This window comes from Paramormyrops kingsleyae, unplaced genomic scaffold (genome assembly GCF_048594095.1).
Source record: "Paramormyrops kingsleyae isolate MSU_618 unplaced genomic scaffold, PKINGS_0.4 ups69, whole genome shotgun sequence".
Taxonomy (NCBI): Eukaryota; Metazoa; Chordata; class Actinopteri; order Osteoglossiformes; family Mormyridae; genus Paramormyrops; species Paramormyrops kingsleyae.
Window position 1 is genome coordinate 33,799 of NW_027326007.1, and position 12,751 is coordinate 46,549.

The window sequence follows — 12,751 nt, forward strand, 5'->3', positions numbered from 1 at the left end:
CCTTTGTGTTTGCAGGGGGTGCGGGCTGTGCGATAATGACAGGCTAATTCCAGCAGAGGGGGCTGCTCGCTACCCGCCGCATTAATGATGCTGATTAACGAGCTGCGTTTCTCCCAGCGCCGCTGCACGCCTCCTCCGTCGAGATCACGTGATGGTGCCCTTCAGGCCGTAGCTCGGTGCCGCTTGATGCCCTCGTCCCCCAGCAACCTCCCCCCCCCCCAGGTTTGGTGCGGGATTACCGGACCCCGGCATCGGGCTTGTCCCCGTTCCGGTCACATGGCCGCTGGATACTGGGGACCTTAGGAGGACTCCGACCGGGGGGGGTGTATTTGGGGGCGCCAAAGGTCTGAATACGTGAGGAGGCGTCGGGTCAAAGGCAAGTGGGGGGGGGGGCTCTCCTCTAAGACAAAGATCGCCGGAACATCGTTATGAGGAGGCAGCAGGGACAGCTGTCGCCATGATGCCATTTGCTCCTCCTCCCCCTGCTAAAGGAGTCCGGCTGCTACACAATCCTCCCCCTGCTAAAGGAGTCCGGCTGCTACACAATCCTCCCCCTGCTAAAGGAGTCCGGCTGCTACACAATCCTCCCCCTGCTAAAGGAGTCCGGCTGCTACACAATCCTCCCCCTGCTAAAGGAGTCCGGTTGCTACACAATCCTCCCCCTGCTAAAGGAGTCCGGCTGCTTCACAATCCTCCCCCTGCTAAAGGAGTCCGGCTGCTACACAAACCTCCCCCTGCTAAAGGAGTCCGGCTGCTACACAATCCTCCCCCTGCTAAAGGAGTCCGGCTGCTACACAAACCACAGGCCCTTGCCTGTCTGCTGCTCTCTTTTACATTCTTTCCGGTAATTTCTGTGCTACTTTCAATAACCAATTGGACCTAAAACCACGAATCAACACTTCAGTCATATTTTTCGTATTGCCTTTCTATCTGTAACTGAGATGTTAGGTTGGGTTCATTATGGGGGAGGGGGGGTTAATTAACATATAGGGGTGTCCTGTCCAGTCATCCTACTTTTTGAAGAGGGGCAGGGAGTTTGGAAAAACCCCAGATTAATTTGGTCTTAATCAGAATATACTTTTTAAGGACTAAAACTCCCTTTAAATTCCCTAAATCATTCTTGTAAACTATTTATTGATCCAAATCCATATAAGAGGGGCTACAGCAGTGTTATGCAAAAAACTGCATCTTGTCATTATCTTGAATATGAAATTAATATGCTATAAGATTTTCTCCCAAAGCTATATGACACTTACAGAATAAAAGTTTAACTGTTATTAATAACTAACAATAATAATCAGGAAAGTCGTTGGGTGCGACGGCCATATTTGGTGTAAGATTACAGTTTGAATAATGAGATACGATTTAAAAAATAAATACATGATTTATTCACTTTGCGGCTCTTTAACGGAAAAGCTATTTATCAGCCTGGTTATGGAAATAGCGTTTTAGTCAGTATTAGTGATTCAACAGTAGTTCTGTGGGATGTTAAATGCTACGCCCCCCTCCTGCTGTATAAGGTAATAGCAGAGATTGTAGTGAAAACAGAATTAAGGAATTAAGTGGTTCCATCTATGTTTTTACTGAAACCATATCCTACGGGTGCGACAGTGTGAATTGGGGGCCTGTGTTTAGGAAAGGGGGGGCAACACTTTCCAGCAGGGCTCAGCCAGTCCATTGATTGGTGACTGATAAAGGACTGGGAGACCGGAACCACAAGCGGATTGGCTGAGGAGTCAAGTCAAAAGGCTGGTGTAGGATGCGGTCGTGTCGAGCAGAGGAAACAAGCGTGAGTCAGAGGTTACCGGTCAGGACGCAGATTCATGAACAAACAAATCCAAACACGGGGAAAACAGAGGCCTTGAGTCTGCGAAGGTAGCTTCCAGAAAGAGCAATACCACCATCGTCCGCTGTGTGTAATTATCTGAAATGGGCTGATATTTTGTATGTAGGGGACACCGCTCTTGGTCCTCCACGGACATCAGTGTGGGAGGCGGCTGGCAGACTGACGCTCTGCAGGGGAGAGAGCGCGCTTCAAAATCTGCGTTAGCATTGACGCACGAGAGAGGACAGTTCAAACACCTCCACAGCGACCGTAAAGGGAAGAGCTTAGCATGTCACATTTCTGTACACCTCCCCAGTGTTTATGGGTCTGAAATTTCACATTTTATAAATACACACAGTGAGAACTGGGAGGGGGCGTAAGTTACTCTAAGAACTATTAAGGCTTTTATCTTTGGAACCTGAAACAGAATTCTGAAAGGTGCTTAACACTTAAAATGAAAATGGCTGAATCAAAACTGAATCGAATTGAAACTTTATTCACCATTTGCACAGGTACAGTATAGAAGAACAAGTACGCTGGAATTCTCGCACAGTTCCCTTGGTCAAGACATGCAGAAAGATGCATTCAGGCTCTTATTATGAAATTAAATACTTGAATAGGTGAAAATATAAACAACGTCTGTGAGTGATAGATTGATAAATAAGCTGTTTTAAAATAAATGTGTATTTAAATGTGTAAATGTGGATTTGTAGGGTGGAGCCTGTCACGTTTGCCCAAAACGCAGCGAAGAGGAGGATGTGGAAAGGGGCGTACAGAAGAGAAGCCTCTTGCGTATCCGTCCGGAGCCAGAGCAGCGGGCGGCGATGCCGTTCCCTCGTAGAAATGTCAGCAATAAACAGCTGAAATGTCATGTCGGTTCAAAAGGGGGAGGTGTGTGTTTTTTTTGGGGGGGAGGGTTGGTAGTTCATTAAAGAAAGGCCCATATTGTTATGTCGGGGGCGCCGGTGCACCTGGCCGCTGGGGTCGGGTTGACAGTCGGTCCAGATGGCGCTGAAATCCTGGCGGACTTCGAGAAGATGTTAGTCAGCGTGGCCTTTCCCTCCCACCCCAGAATCGGCCAGGTCTCCACGGCAGCGGGAGGTGCCGCTGAGGTCGCCGGTTCCACGCGGGCGTACGCGAGAACCCGAGGTGCCCGGCTAAGCGCTGATTTATAAACGCCAGAAAAAAAATCACGCCACGGTGTCCCGTACGTGTCTTAATTACACGGGTGATACGGCTTCGTCAGCTAAACAATGCCCCATTGTTCAACCTCGCGGCTTCGACCGTGCCACGCCGGGTGTCGGCGATGAAGGCCTGTCGCCTCGGCGGCCGACCATCTGTTGGAATCAGGGACAATGAAAAATTAGCTAAAGCTCATGTTCTCGTTTTTAGCTAATGTTCCAGTCCTTACCCATTAGTACCTCAGGAAAAAAAATCAGCACAGGTGAAAAAAGAGGAAAAAATAGTATAGAAACAATTGGTTATGTTGTTCCTTACCGGTGCAGGCTCTCCTGCATTTTCACTGGCGTGTAACTACAAAACCAGAGCACATTAATGTCATTGTCATTCAGAGAGGCTCTCTGCTACACGCTGTGCTGGCAAAATTGGAGAGCGTGTCTCTTGAAGAACCCGCTTCTAATAACACGCTAAAATAAGGGGCCGACGCCTCACCTTTCCGGGTAAGGCCCTGGAATATGATACGTGAGGCCCGGACCCATGGATGATGATGTCATTTCGGCATTTGGACGCGTTTATCGCCTCTCCCCGAAGTGCATTTTGGAGTGCCATGCTGTAAATGTACTCTAAATGAGACTCTAAATGGTCTGAAATGCCGGAACATTCTCACGGGGAATCTGCACACGTATAGATCCGGCATCACCTGCTCTACATAACGAGGCGGGCTGTTGGGGCAACACACAGTAATTTATTGCCACTTCCTCTTTAACGCGGCGGACAATTTCGCCCGTCCACCTGATCGGGAGCGATGGAGGAGCCCGCGGCCCACAGTGATGTCGCCGTTGATTGTTGGAGCAGTCTACCATTTACCAAGGAATGAAACTTATACAGTGCGTAAGAGAAAATGGCTCAATAGTGTGATATCAGGAAGAGGGACAGTGTAAGGATGGAAATGAAGGAAGTGATACATATTTCGCTTTCGGCAGCAGGTAGAGTAAACGGTAGGGGCGTCGACCTCTATCCCAAAGGTTGCTTTTTCGATTTTGATGAAGTATGATGTCTGACGTTCGAGCGAGATACTCAATTGCTTAAAAAAACAGCTGCATAGACTAGTAGAGCTTCATCCATCCATCCATCCATCCATCCATCTTCCTCATCAGGGTTGCCAGGGGGCCTGGAAAGTACTACAGGAAGCATAGGGCAAAGGGTGAGGGTTCACCCTTGACGTGATGCTGGTCCGTCACAAGCCAAAAGAGCATCCGGCAAAAGGTGAGAATTTATTTTGGAGAAAAGAGAGTCACTGTGGCAAATACTGCACCCACGTCAGAAGCTCTCCGTGTTATGATCTGGCAATGATGTGCATCAGATGATACAATATTAGGCTGAAGGGGGAAGCGTTTGCTCTCCTGAGCCGCGGAAGGTCAGGAGAAGTTACACCAGGTCCGCAACGGTCTCAGCAGCTTTAGGGCCTGGACGAACCAGACCGCAGTACCTGTCACTTTTCTCCGCTTCAAATTCTGGCACGGGTCCGGCGGGTATTTTATACCGGAGTCGGAGAGGAAGAGAGGGATTCATTCAAAGTTGCGGCGCGAGCCGGGGGTCACGGAATGAATATTGGAGAGCGAGGCGGGCGTGTTATTTCGTGGGCCCGGTGTCAGAGCAGTCATTTTGTAATACGACGCGTTCTTCTGGCAGGTATGACGGGTGACGGAGGCATCATCGCCGCTTTTATCTGATGCAATATGTTGTGATGGGTCTTTCATAAAAATTAAATGACAGCAACTTGTGTACACAAGCAAATTTATAGCTTTCATAGTCAGCGCCCCTGTCCCAGGGTGACGGCAAATCACTCGGCCCTTTTATTAAGTTCATTGTTCTTTCTGCGCTTGGTAAGAGGGTTATTATTGCGGAAATTTCTTCATTTAATGGGAAACTGCAAATAATAACAAAAGCATCAATGCAGCAGCTCTTCTTGCGGCCGCTGCGGCTGTCGCCGTTATTAACGGTGTTATTAATCTGCGTGTGTGTTTATATAAGGCCCGGTGCCCTGCCTCTCTGCTTCTCTACGCACCGCGATGTCACGTAATTACACACATGACTTAGGAGCATATGGAAGCAGCCCACACCTGTGACCGTTATGTCCACGGTCTCTGCTCATCCAAGCGGTACTGACATCGGCTACTCTGACACCTTATTGTGATAAACAAACAGACTCTATATATATATTCCTTCTAATTAATATTATTATTTTTTGTGCCTGGATCTCCCAACATGACAAGCTGAGATGATTAATGTGGGTGTATCCAGGTAGGGCCACGATTACCAGGATCTTGAGAAATATAGAGTTTGAACAGCCTGGTCATTGCAGGCTTTACATAAATTTTTATCACAGATTGATATTGCTCTCATATGGATAACACCTGTGGGGGGTGTGGCTATGAATTAACGACTAGCACTGATTGGGTAATATCCTGACAACCCATGAGGTATTTATCAGTTAATTATGAGAATGTGATTGGTTTGTCTTTATGAACAACAGCTTGTGCTACTGAAAACTCACACTGCTGAAGGCCCAGTGGTGAAGCATTTATGTTGAATCCATGTTGCTGCATTAATAGGAAGGACACAAGCCATTCCAGTTTTGACCTGATCCTCATTACAGACATTTTTTGCATTTTTTTTTTTGCTGTGAGCCTGGACACACCTTAGCTATGTGAAAATAGATGTGTCTGTGGGTGACGTATAAATTAAATTGTGGGGACCAAATGTCCCCAAAGTATAATTAAAACCTGATACTTTTTCCCTTGTGGGGACAAATTCAATTTTATAAAAATCTGTGAATGCGATCAAAAATGTAAAAATGTAAAAAGTCTTGCATTTTGTTTGGTTACTTATGGTTAGGTTTAGGGCTGGGTAGGGGTTAAGGTCGTCATTGTTGGGACTTGTTCTTGGGAATTGTTGAGTCCCCACAAAAATATGAATACAAATGTCTGTGTGTGTGTATACATACATATTTTTAAAGAGATGGTTCAATACAGATACTGTACGATGCAAGTGACATATGGTTCTGATGCCAATGTAAGTCCCCCCAACCTGGCATGATACATTACACCCCCCTAGCCTGGCATGATACATTACATCCATTACTTCATCACATATTAAAACACTTGTACATGAGGTCCATAACGCATACATGCCGCGATCTGCTCTCATTTGTCTTTATGTATAAAATTGCTCCTTGCAAATTAGTATGTTATTATGATCTGGATGGAACAGGCAACAATTAAGACGAGGCCATCGAGTAAAGCCCCTTTAATGCACTCACATGCGCGCACATATATCAAACATGTTTAATTGCAACGAGCGCCTAGTAAGTGAAATCAGGGGCGTTCCCTACGGCAGACTGGCCCCGCTTGATTAAATATTGGCCTTCCAGATTTGCGTCATTAAACAATTTTAATATGGGATTTGTCTGATTAAATATTCATAGTACAACCCCTTCCTGCCAGTTCCAGCTCCACGCAGTTTGCGAAAGACCCTACATGGCTGTTTCTCCGGCTGCCTTCATTTGCGCGGCAAACTTGAGCCTCGGACCAGAAACTCAAAAGGACGGGCAGCTGCAATGTCACCCCATATTTTTTTTCTTGTTTTATAAATGCACAATTGTAACCGTGGTTACAGTCCCTGCCACTGTCCAGTGGATCCCGCTGTCCATATCATAATACGATGGGTCTGTATCTAGTTGAACTTCTTTAACCTGTATAAATAGGGCCTCCATAAGAGGCTGGTGCAGGCAAGAAATAATAATCGAAACACCCTGGGACTCCGAGCCATGACAGGGCAGGGGGTGTCGACTCGCCCCCCCCAGTCCACACCGAAAATCGAGTGACCTCTCCAGCGCCGACTCCAATCATTGACAGTGTTGTCCCTGAATTATTAACATCGCACTTTCTCCACGGGTCGTTCCCGCATGCGGCTGGTTTATTTGCGCGGTTCTCGCCTTTCGCGGTTCCGGCGTCGTTTATAGCGTACTTGGGAGCCGTTTTAATCCGAGTGCGGACAGCTCATCCATTATCTTTGCCCGTAGAAACTCCTGTCAATCAGCGAGAGCTGTGGCCTCAAAGTAGCTGGTTTAAACTTGCATAGCTGTCTTCTGGCCAAAGTCGGTGTGTCACATCTTAAACCACAACTGGGACTGTGTGTAGTTTTAGCTGGGTTTCCTTCAGAGTCGTCCTGAGCCTTTTCATTTGTTTGAGACAGGAGTAATTATTTATGGCTCCAAATTACTATCATAAAACATCTCCAGGTAGCAACAAACACTTAAGTGTGAATGTTAACTACACTATAAAGTGCAGTCTCTCTGATCCGGAATTACTGGGACCAGACTGGCATCAGAGAAGCTCCCAAAAACACATACAATTAAAGAAGGCATTTTAAGATCTTACCTAAGTACATGCGTTTAAATAGACCACTTCCTCTTGTTATGAAGCATCTTCATGAAGTTGGCTGCTTTGTTTCTCGATACCATTAAGCATCGTTGTTCATGTGATCTTCCTGTGTTAATTGCAGCCTGCTGGTATCTCTCTTTTCCCTCCATTTTTTGCTTGCTGGTTGGGACATTCCTCTTGCTTGCATGGGCCTATCCGTAGTGTTGCGAGCATCCCAAATAGCATCACAAAACATTATTTAAAAATTCAAGACTAGGAACTGTAGTTGTTACATTTCAGAAAGAGACATTATCCTGAGTTTGCTGATTGTTTCAGCACCGAATCGGAGAGCCTGTGCTGTTTTTTTGTTCTTAGCTAAAAAATCAACCTGTGTTGTCGGGCTTCAAATCTGATCCAGCAGTTGTTAACACATGCAAATTCACAATCAAGAATGTCTTTGTTAAAAGATGATAAAAAGTGGATGGAAAGTCGATTTGGTTAATTCATATTCCGCAACCGGTTTCCCGAGTGTCAATGAAAACATGAATGTATTTCATGATTTGACTATTCATTGTGCGTTAGCATTTAGCATTCCGTACAAGACTAAAGCGACTCTTCTGTTTTATAATTATACAGTAGCACATATCTATTTGTTTTTCTAAAAGGATACCATTTAGTTGAAATACAGGTAAAATTTTATTTGGATAGTCAACCTACAGAGTATATATAGAGTATTTGTAACATTTCAACAGCTTATTACTTCAACAATTCATATAACATCGGTTGACTGGATAGTTCAATCAAGTTCAATTAAATTATTCTAGGAATATGTTCATGAGTCGTTACATATACTCTATATATTGTATTTTCTGTTAAACATCTACAGATACAGAGAAACAGCTGAACTGCAGAATCTCACTAAAGTTGTTGAAGTGTTACAAACACTCTTGTTAACCTTTTGTAGGCATACTATCCAAATAAAGTTTTAACGAAATGCATTTATAGTTCATGTGTAATACTTATAGACAGAGGACAAAATGCAGTCAAGTTGGACTTGAGTTTCACACTATTAAAATACGACAACGGTTAAAGTGTTTTAAAGCACCGAGCTCTGAGGACGTCCTCTGGGCTTTGACCGTACCGTCATTACAGATCGCAGACCATCCTGGGCCCTGCCACAGTGTAATTAACAGTCTGATTGATTGACTGCTGGAGCGATGGATTGATTGATACTTTGTTAAGTATCCTCTCCACCCTCAGCTCTGGTGCCATTATCAGACAGGGTGCTGCAAACGATATCCTACAATGCCGACTGCATAAAAAGAATAATAATAATAAATAAATAAATGAATAAATAAGGAATGCTACTTGGGGGAAACTTTTAAAAAATCCCTATCTATTTAAACCAACGGAGCACCGCGGTAATGAAAGGGCCCCCACTAAATTCAAACAATTGTGGTCGCCGCGGCAATAAAATTCATGCAAATGCACGCCAAACCGGGGTTAGCTGGCACCAGAGCGGCAGCTGACCTTTAACTTCATGATGAAAAACAAATGTCAAGTGCCTAAGAAGCCGTGGCGCTCTGAGCCTTCGCTGGGAATCCCGCGTGCCGCCGTTAATTCTGCCCGCTGGCGCCGCCTCTGAAAACTGGGAGTTTGTGCTCGTGACGGGGCCCCGTGTTTATCTGGAAAACAAACGTGGGAGTCGGCTTGATTCCGAGGGTGGCTCGAGTGTCGGAGGAGTCGACTCCACTCACGTGTCGACGTTATATTTAAAGAACAAGTCGCCATGGAGCGTGACGGATGACTTAACCGTGTGTCAATAATGAAAAATCTCTGCATAGCTATGACTGTTAATCCATCGCGTGGTCCGGATGTATGACTGCAAAGCTGTTGAAATTAAATCGCTCATAACTACGTTAGCAGATCCTTCCGCCGACGGGGTCAATTATGCCGCATCCTGTATGGTGTCCGTTTCAAACGGGGAAGCGTCATTGTTCAATGTGCTTATCGATAAGCGGACGAATCGGATAAGTGGCGTGTTTTAAATGCTTTGCCGCTTCCTGCCCCACACCCACGGGCGCAATTATGGATTAAGCAGCCACAGAAGGAAAACTGATACTGACAGATTCACATGCGGTACTGCGCAAACGACGTAGGCAGCTAAAGAAAATTATGCTTACAGCTATTTATCTGATTTATCTTGTAAGAAAAAACACAACTTAACGTTAGAACATATGCCAATTATCAGTAGCACAATAAAAACTAACAGATATTTCTTCTGTTCTCCAAAAAGTCACTGACATCGTGTTGGATGGCTAGATGAACACCACTTCAGGTCCCAAACCTCTCCTCAGGGGCACCTCAGCCATTCCAATGTATTTCTTATATTTCACCCCCAACTAAATTAATTGATACTTATTATTAAAATAACTCACTGAGGGATTTATTAGCCAAACAAGGTATTCTAGTGGTCAAGTCAAAGAAGATGTAGTATTGCGTATTGCACGGTTGCACGGTACTGCGGTGACTTTAGAAGACGTTTTGAAATGGTTAAGTTGACACTCTTTGACAGGTACCAGTAACATGAACCAGCACTGACTGTCTTCCTTTTGCACAATACTGTATGTGATTTTTGAAGCAGAAGAGGCTGCTCTTACAGATAAGGGTATTTCATGTATTTTGTACTGAGGAATAATGCATTTTTTTGTTTTATCTAAATGCCTTTTCCCGAGCCATATATGGTTAAAATGTCCAGGAAGTTTGGCCACCCTTAGACACTAAAGTCTTTTGATTTTCCCGCCAATTCTGGCACTGGATGTTTACGTTTCACCTCCGCTTTCAGCTTTTCAGTTTGGTTTCCCACTCCGTCATTTAATTCTGTATAACTTTAACCGCCATTGCATCCACCCGGGATGTCACTCTCGGCTTCGCCAGACCTTCTTGCGACGTGGGAATCCCGTAAGCACTTTGGGGACAGCTCACCGTGAAGGGCGCTATATGCACAATACACATATGGGAAGGTTTACCTCTACTTTTGTGCTTCTGGTCCGAACACACATCCCAGCACAACAATATCAGATGCTCACCAGTCTGTGGGATTATTTTTCTATCTTCCAGGTCAAAGAAAACAAACAGTGGACTTTCTGTTGCATGCCTTGCTTAATATTAGTATTTTTTAGGTGGGTGGGGGGGTTGAACTGGTGTATAAGTGCCACACCATGAGCATAACCATCTGAACGAGCTGCAAAGATCACTTTTACAACTGGATCAGCCGTCAGACTGTCCTTACGGAAACAGGTATGTATTGCATCACTGCTCAACCCTAATGTGACTCACCGTCTCAACTCGATGTTGGCTAATGACTTCAAATGAGCCGGTGATACCATCTCAGGTACCCGGCCCACACTCTGTTCTCGATCGTGTCGCTATCAATCGAAAGCCCGGCTCGAAGTCGAAGCCATAAGCTGGCCAGTGCTGACTGACAGCCCAGTAAATCAATCATTTTATCCGTTCCCAGAAGCAGTACTTGTAACTAAGACCTTAATGCTTACAACAGGAGCTCAGGCTGAAGTATTGACTCAGTTTAACATGAGGCTGAATGTGAGACCCCTGCAGAAGCGAATCGTGGGGCATCTGAGAAGACGGCTTTTAATAACGCTGCAGTGAAAGGGATAAACTGGCGGCGAATCATAAAACTGAAATACAGTTACTCCGCTCAGATAATATTTCAGATGGGATTTTAATGATTTGCGGGGAAAGGAGCACACACACATATGTGAGATTGCTGCTGGAGTGACAAGCTGCTCTCTCAGCTGAAGTTTATCCTGTCAGCTGGAAACAATTTCCAAGTTTTTATTTTTTATGAATTGTCAGCCTGCATATGTTACTTTTCATATAACATCCTTGTGAGAAAAACCGTCTTCACCTTAAATTTATTGTGTCAGGTGAAGTGAAAATACAAGTAATGTGTTATTAACAGATGCAATTGTATTTTTAAAGTTCTTTGTGGTAATAGCAACAGAGTAATGCCAATGTTCTAATCAGATGCTAATACTCTAACACTCAATTGTTGTTTGTTCTGTTTAATATTCTATTGCTTGATTCATATACGTATGTTGGTGAGATACGTTTGCTCTGGCTCATCTTCTGTCAGATGCAGAGAGAGCATCCTGCCAATGTGAGCATACGCTATGAATGACGCCAATACCAAAGAGAGTTCTGAAGTGGAATTAGGACAACATAAAAGAAATCACATACGCATGTGGACCTGGTGATATCAAGGTTTATCCTGTTTTAGGAGGATATTTGCTCACCATGATAGCTAAGTACAGACAATGTCTAGCACTTTTTGTTTGATTTCAGTCTCTGACTGAATGAACTATAAAAACCAATCAAAAAGAAATGAGGGAACGAATCCCACTTTGACGTCAAATATCCAAATAGGGCACTCAATGCTAATACTTCATTTTGTTCGCAGCAGAATGCGAAACGGCTCAATTTCAGTAGCGTGTCAGTCAGAGAGCTGCGTCGTTACAGGGAACGGGAACACGTGGTGCTGTGAGGATATCGAAAGTGGGGGCGGGGACAGAGTGGCTGATTAACTCCGCCCCCCAGATGGAGCACAATTATATGGGGGGGCGGGGGGGTTGCTTGTTTTCCCCAACCCCAAACACATCAAAGCTACAGCCACAGTGTGGAACAAATTATACCAAACGTTGTTGTTGCACCGGTGAAAAGGGGGGCGGTCGGGCGGTAGCCGAAATGCTGGGATTTATTCCAATACCCTTCAACATCCAAGGGAAGGGAAAGAACATGTACGCATTTCCCTGCCGCGTAACGGTTGTCCTGGACCCCGAGCCCCCACTTAAAGAAGACGGCCGCTCTTGGCCGCACGTCTCCTATTTGCACAGTGTCGTTTTCATCCGGCTGAAGATCAAAGCGCAACTCTAGCGGCAGCAAGAGACATAATTGCATCTTCACCTACTGACAGTGGCTCCCCGCAGACGACTGCTCACCCGGCGAACGCGGCGGTTCCTGTTTGCAGAGAAGACCTCTTAACAGCTGCCTGGGAAATGTAGATTTACCTCCACCCCCCCCCATCCCCCCGCTTGCCCTTCCTTTCCTTTGTGCGCCTGATTTGGAACCAAATTATCGTGACCCTGTTTCTGTTTCATTGTGACCCGCCCGCCCAGTAGAGGCAGAAAGCGACGTCGGCGCGGGCCCCCCCCCCCCCCCCCCGGTCTATTTCCGTCCCCCCTCCCTCTCTGAGTGATCCTCTCGCCGTCGAACTCTGGGAGGAAGACAGCAGAAGCATAAAAAA